The sequence below is a fragment of the Babylonia areolata genome, chromosome 5 (genome assembly GCF_041734735.1).
Source record: "Babylonia areolata isolate BAREFJ2019XMU chromosome 5, ASM4173473v1, whole genome shotgun sequence".
In the NCBI taxonomy this organism is placed as follows: domain Eukaryota; kingdom Metazoa; phylum Mollusca; class Gastropoda; order Neogastropoda; family Buccinidae; genus Babylonia; species Babylonia areolata.
This window is the reverse complement of record NC_134880.1, coordinates 25,848,685-25,856,184: the sequence shown is the minus strand read 5'-3', so window position 1 is coordinate 25,856,184 and position 7,500 is coordinate 25,848,685. Positions and strand designations below refer to the sequence as shown.

The 7,500-nt window shown below is 41.9% G+C and overlaps 1 protein-coding gene across 1 annotated transcript in view; it reads left to right on the top strand.

Moving 5' to 3' along the window:
• The window catches only part of LOC143282233 (neuropeptide receptor 15-like), a 109,660-nt gene that overhangs the window by 79,464 nt on the left and 22,696 nt on the right, over window positions 1-7,500 (top strand). The gene's annotated exons all lie outside the window — the stretch shown is intronic.

The window sequence follows — 7,500 nt, the reverse complement described above, 5'->3', positions numbered from 1 at the left end:
TTGTTGTTGTCTTCTTCTTCTTCGTCTTCTCCTCCTCCTCCTCCTCCTCTTCTTCTTCTTCTTCTCCTGCTCTTCTTCTTCTTCTTCTTCTTCTCTTCCTCCTCCTGCTCTTCTTCTTCTTCTTCTTCTTCTCTTCCTCCTCCTCCTCCTCCTCCTCATACTCCTCCTCCTCCTTCTCCTCCTCCTTCTTCTTCTTCGTCAACCACGTCATACTCCTCCTTGTCACCCTCTTCTTCTTTTTCCTCCTTCTCCTCCTCCTCCTCCTCTTCTTCTTCTCCTCCTTCTTTCTCGGGAGCTGGAATCGTGGAACAAGGAAGTCGTGTGTGCATCTCCTCCTCGATCGCCACCTGTTACCGCCATCTGCCTGGGGACACATGTGTCCCTCATGTCCTCCCTTCAGCTAACGAGTTTCCTCCTTCAGTTGGCAGGAGTATGAGTCCCCCGTCCCTCAGTGTTCATGTGCATACCTGCTCCTCTGTATCCCTGTCTCTGTGTATCCCTGTCTCTGTGTATCCCGTCTCTGTGTATCCCTGTCTCTGTGTATCCCGTCTCTGTGTATCCGTTCTCTGTGTGTACGCATCGCTGTTTTTCTCAGTCTCTATGTATTCCCGTTACAGGGTATCCCGTCTCTAAGTATCCCGTCATAGTTTATCCCGTCTCTATGTATTCACGTTACAGAGTATCCCGTCTTTATGTATTACCACCACAGTGCTTCTCGTCAAAATGTGTCCCATCACAGTGTATTCCGTCTATATGTATTCCTGTTACAGAGTAATACATCTCTATGTATCCCGTCTCTATGTAGCCTATGTATGTGTAACCCGACTCTGTATGTGTATTTCCGTCTCTGTGCATTCTGTATCTGCGTATGTCCACGTCTCTGTCTCCGTCTGTCTGTATTCTCGTCACAGTGTATTTCCGTCTCTGTGTATTCTCGTATCGCTGTATTCCTTTCTCTTTGTAGCGCCTGTATGTGTATACATACCCTGTTTGTGTGTGTATTCCGTCTAGATGTGTTCCGTCTCTGTGTAATCTGTGTATTCCCGCACATGCGAAACTACTTCGCTAAGTATCTCTGTCCCTATGAATTCCCTTCACAGTGTACCCGTCTCTATGTACGACTTTGTTGTGCATGTATGTATATTCTTTTTCTGTGTATTCCGTCCACTTGTATTCCGTCTGTGTGAATTCTGTCTCTGTATTCTCGTATCTGTGTGTCTACATTTCTAAGTCGTTCCCATCTCTATATACCTGTTCTTTTTTTGTGGAGCATATATGTGTATACCCTTTCTCTGTGTTTTCCGTTTATGTGTTATATTCCGTCTCTGTGTATTCTATGTATTATCGTGTATGTGTGTCTCCGTCTCTCTGTATTCTCGTCACAGTGTTTACCGTCTCCATGTATCTCTGTATCTATGTATCCCTTCTTTGTTGCGGCCCATGTATGTGTCCTCTGTCTCTTTTTTTCTGCCCCATCATCTGCACCGTTTCAGTGGCATTACTTCCACGCCGTTTATTTAGATTCCCTCATACACGGCCACACCCGGGTTCGTCCGTCGCAGTTCCAGCGTCGGCAGTCCACAGGGAACCATCGACGTTAAGTCGCCAGGAGGCCACACACCAGAGGAGACCCTGCACTGCTGCTGAGTCACTTCGGTGGTGTTCAGTGGTGCCTGTTCTGATTTAACGTACTTAGGACACCACCTACTAAGCCCCATACTAACGACAATAATAGCTTAGTCGCGGACCCAGAGTGGAGACCGCCACCACGTCCCTCAAACAACAGCCCCCCATGAATCTGCCGACACTGACGACATTGACAGGACTCACCCCAAGCACGGAAGTGGAGGGGCATCGAAACTGAGGTCACCATGAGAGCAGGGCATGAAAGGCCACAGACTTTGAGACTATTTTGTTTATATTGATGACGATGAAGGACGAGGAGTGTCCCCTGTCTCTTTGCATTTTGTCTTTTATGTATTCTGTGAAATCTCGCCTGATAATTACGTTATCAGCTTCTTTAGATTTCGAAGTTGTAAGGTTTGTAACATGTCTGTGATTGGTGATGAGTTTCATTTTATAATGGAATGTCCCAATTGTGATCAGTTACGAAATAGATATGTTCCTAAAAAATATTTGTCTCCAAAATCGGTTTTCAATTTTTTGTAATATGCTCAAAGGAGGCAAAAAAGTCATTTTAGCCGTAAGTAAGATGATTAGATTTGCAAATGTTGCCCAGTTATACTTTTGGAGTTAAAAGACATTTGTGTTTTCTCAACTTTTATGTGACATTGTTGTGTATTTGGAAATGTTTATTTTGTAATCCTCCATACTCCAATAGGAGTGAAAGGATAATTAAAACTAGATCTTGAGTGGTGGTCTGGACGCTAGTCATTCGGATGAGACGATAAACCGAGGTCCCGTGTGCAGCATGCACTTAGCGCACGTAAAAGAACCCACGGCAACAGAAGGGTTGTTCCTGGTAAAATTCTGTAGAAATATCCACTTCGATAGGAAAAACAAATAAAACTGCACGCAGGAAAAAAGTTTTTAAAAATGGGTGGCGCTGTTGTGTAGCGACGCGCTCTTCCTGGGGATAGCAGCCCGAATTTCACACAGAGAAATCTGTTGTGATAAAAAGAAATACAGATACAAACAAATACAAATATATTCCCGTCCGTGGGTCTCTCGTCTCCATGCGTCCCCGTTTTAGAACGTCTCCGTTACCAGGTATATCCCTCCCCTATGGGTAAATTGACTTCTTTCCGTCCATAGAGGAAGAGGAAACTGCTGAGCTGTGCGAACTCTTTCTTGGGAATAAGTTTGCGTGGTGAAGTACTATGCACTCCCCAAACTTTGACGATTATGTTTCTCTCTCTTCCTGATTATGTTTCTCTCTCGGGGCATACAAAACCCGGAAGACAGGAAGAAATGTATGCGTCTGGATTTCACTACGCAGGCTGCAGTAAAGGCGTCTTGGTGGAAGTATTTTTTCTTCCTCCTCCTCCTCCTCTTCCTCCTTCTCCTCCTCCTCCTCCTCCTCCTCCTCCTCTTCTTCTTCTTCTTCTTCCACCCCTCCTCCTCTTCTTCTCCTTCTTCTTCTTGTCCTCCTCCTCCTCCTCTCCTCCTCCTCTCCTCCTCCTCCCCCTCCTCCTCCTCCTCTTCTTCTTCTTCTTCCACCCCCTCCTCCTCCTCCTCTTCTTCTTCTTCTTCAGCTTCTTCTTCTTATCCTTCTTCTTCTTCTTGTCCTCCTCCTCCTCCTCCTCTTCTTCTTCTTCTTTTTCTTCTTCCTTCCCGTCCTCTTGTTCTTGTTCTTGTTGTTGTTGTTCTTCTTCTCTGTCTACCTGTCTATCTATATATCTTTTCTTTTCTTTCTTTCTTTCTTTCCTTTTTTTCTTTTTCTTTTTCTGTATCTCATGGAACCTCTGGCCACGAATGTAAGTAAAACGATGGCAAAGGATGGCACGACAGTCGGAGAAGGGGTCAGGGAGTGGGTGGGTGGGCTGATTACGGAGGGATGGGGATAGCGTGTGTGTGTGTGTGTGTGTGTGTGTGTGTGTGTGTGGGTGGGTGGGTGGGTGTTCGTTCTCATTTTCGTGTTCATGTGGGAGGGGGTGTTGATGATTTATGCATGCGTGTGTTTTTTTTGTATGCGTTTACGTTTGTATATGTGTGTACGTGCGTGCGTGCGTGCGTGTGTGTGTGTGTGTGTGTGTGTGTGTTTTGAGAACAGTCTGCAGAACCTCAAAAAATATTTGCAAGTCTTTAAAAAAAATTCTCTTTTTTTGCGGGGGTGGTGGCGGAGAGGGAAGGGGAGTCAAATATATATATATATATATATATAATTGAGCTCATCTCCAGGCTCATATATATATATATATATATATATATATATATATATATATATCATGGAACTCATCTCCAGGCTCACAAGACTTTCATTCGAACATTATATTATTTGCTGTACTTATAAATGGAATGGAAATGAATGCCTCTATGGAAAAAAATGAAGTAAGACACAACATTTCAAGTCAAAGACTCATCGTATGCCTTAGTTCTGAAGCGTGCAACAGCAAGGCTGGACAGAAAATGAAGCGACCGGCTCAACAGCCGAGTGGTTAAAGCGTTAGACTTTCAATTTGAGGGTCCCGGGTTCGAATCTCGGTAACGGCGCCTGGTGGGTAAAGGGTAGAGATTTTTCCAATCTCCCAGGTCAACATTTATGCAGACCTGCTTGTGCGTGAACCCCCTTCTTGTGTATAGGCAAGCAGCAAATCAAATACGCACGTTAATGATCCTGTAATCCATGTCGGCGTTCGGTGAGTTATGGAAGCAATAGCATACCCAGCATACACCTCTCCGCCGAAAACGGAGTATGGCTGCCTACATGTCATGATTAAAAACGGTCATACACGTAAAAGCCCAATCGTGTACATACGAGTGAACGTGGGAGTTGCAGCCCACGAACGAAGAAGAAGGAAGAAGACGAAGAAAATGAAGCAGCAAAGAGTCCATGGGGTTACAGGGTTTTCCCGAACGGTCATTGATCATCCTTTCTGTATATCTTGTTGTTGTTTTTTTCTACAATCTAATCCATCACCACGACCAGGGTTTTGACGCTGTTGATCCATCCTCACAGGAGAGAGGTTGCGTGGTGCGTGCTGCGATGATGGGCATCGCTACTGATGTATCGCTTTGAACTGTTATCTCCGAGGTGGTGGAAGAAGTCATCGTTCACAAGTGTACTTTTAAAGTTTCTCCCACATAAAACTCGTTGCACGAACTGGCTGTCAGACAGAATGTAAACTACATCCATGATTTCGCAGGTGAAGGAGACAGGATTATTGACTTTGTCCAATGGGGATCGGGAAGCTTGTTGGTGAGTCAATTTTTATTATAAAAAAAAAACGTGCACTTTGTGCACCCCGGGTGAGCTGTACTTTAAAGTACCCATTAGTCATGTTTAAAAAAGCGTGCGTTTTGCACATGTGATTAACTTTACTCTAAAGTACCTGTGAGTCCTTGAATAAAGTGTGTGTGTGTGTGTGTGTGTGTGTGTGTGTGTGTGTGTGTGTGTGTGTGTGTGTGTGTGTGTGTGTGTGTGTGTGTGTGTGCAGAGGGAATGAGAGAGTAGTGTGTGTGTGTAAATGTACATAGAGATGTGTGTTTGAGACAGACAGACAGACAGACAGAGAGAGAGAGAGGGAGAGAGAGAGTGTGTGTGTGTGTGTGTGTGTACGTGTGTGTATGTGTGTGTGTGTGTGTGTGCATACGCGAATAATAATAACTTGTAGAGCGCCTTTCCATGTAAATCACACTCAACTGCTCTGTACAATACAAAACCCGACAAGTAATTACATGCATTTAAACACTGAAATGAAAACCTTTAACCTCTGGCAGACATCCAGCTAAACAGTAAGACATGAAAAACAAAACACAGCACTCATTATGCATAAAATGCATCACATTACCTACTAAATAATTCACAATTCAAAACGAAGCCCAATAGTTTACACCAGCCACATACATCACAATGCCCAAATAAAGCGAGCAGATATCGCTTTACGGGCATGGCTTTTGAACAGTATGTAAATTACCAGGGATATGGCTTTCATAACTCCTCTCTCTCTCTCTCTCTCTCTCTCTCTCTCTCTCTCTCTCTCTCTCTCTCTCTCTCTCTCTCAATTTCCCTTCTCGATATTGGGTCATTAAGGGATGGAAAGTTGTAGAAAAGGAAAGAAGGGGGTAATGGAGATTATAAGATCTTTAAAAAAAAAAATGAAATAATAAAATAAAAAACTGAACTGTATCGAGTTCTCTATATTCTGGAAACTATTTGACTCACAAATTGAACCAATTTTAACATATGGTGCAGAAATCTGGGGATTGTACGATCATCAAGAAATGGAAAAAAATTATTCATATGCAGTTAAACGTCTCGTTTCGGTATCTTTGCATTCGTACAATAAAATGTTATATGGTGAAACTGGACGATGCCCACTACACATAAAAACAAAGATCAAATGTATTAGATACTGGCTTAAATTAATACAGCTCCCACTGACAAGAATAAGCAGACACGATTATGAAATGGTGCTAAATCAATTAGATTCTGGGAATGAAAATTGGGCTTTTTTTTGTAAAGAATGTTTTAACCACATAGGGCTTCGGGTTTGTCTAGATGTATCAGGGTGTTGGCAATGATCGAATATTTCTCGCGGAATTTAACGACATATTAATTAATTCGTACAAACAGGATTAGCATGCCCACATTGAAGAGTCAGAAAAATACAATTGGCTCCTCTCTTTTAAGAACATTTTTCAGACAGAAAAATGCATTAAAGTGATAGGTAATAAATGGCACAGAACAAGCCTGGTTCGATTCAGACTTAGAACTTTAGGCCTAAATGCTAATATAAACAAGAGAGGCAAGGCCTTCAAGACTCACTTGTGATAAATTAAGTCCCCTAGCATTAATTACAGAGTAATTTCCCTTTTTTACTATCTGCCCCAAAACGTTTGCAAAATAAATAAAAATTCCATGCTTAGCAAAAGAAGTTCCTGTTTGAACAAAAAATGATAATAATGACTGCTCTTGTTGTTGTGTCAGAATATCAGATCAAAGTGCCAAGTTTAGAGAATACAAAAAAATATAAATATAACAGTAAATGCAGTTTGCATATAATTAGGCTTCTTTTTTTATATTTTTTTTGTGCCCATTCCAGAGGTGCAATATTGTTTTAAACAAGATGACTGGAAAGAACTGAATTTTCCCTATTTTTATGCCAAATTTGGTGTCAACTAACAAAGTATTTGCAGAGAAAATGGCAATGTTAAAGTTTACCACGGACACAGACACACGGACACACACACACACACACACACACACACACAACCGAACACCGGGTTAAAACATAGACTCACTTTGTTTACACAAGTGAGTCAAAAAAGGGGTTCTCTGCTGACACGTCCGCACGGTCCCCTTGTCCAATGTGTGGTGCTTCAGTTTAAGATGAAACTCATTTCCTGTTTATGTGTAAGTATTATGAAGAAATTCGAAAGAAATGCTCCATTTTCAACGGTGAAAACTTAGAGAACATGAACCTTACCAGTACGCTTTTGATAGGTGATGAAGTAAGAATAAGATCACTGGCGAAATACATAGCCCTAGCTTGGGATTGTCGGAAAAAGAAATTTTCTTCGGAAACCTTATAGTTTTCGAAAAAAACACACTGTTACCCTGATTCCAGTTCCACAGTTTATAAGTTTGAATGACTTTGTAAAAAGTTGAATGGTCGAGCTTTTTTTTTTTAATTTTCCATTTTAATCTTAACAATATGTTGTATTTTATGACTTCGTTGTTGTTGTTGTTGTTTGTCGTTGATTTTCTTTTTACTCTTAGCAATGTGTCAGTTTCTCTGTAAACCGCCGTTATTCTTTTGTTCATACATTGTCCACTTTGCCGAAGGATAGTATTGTCAATGGCAATAAAACAATGTC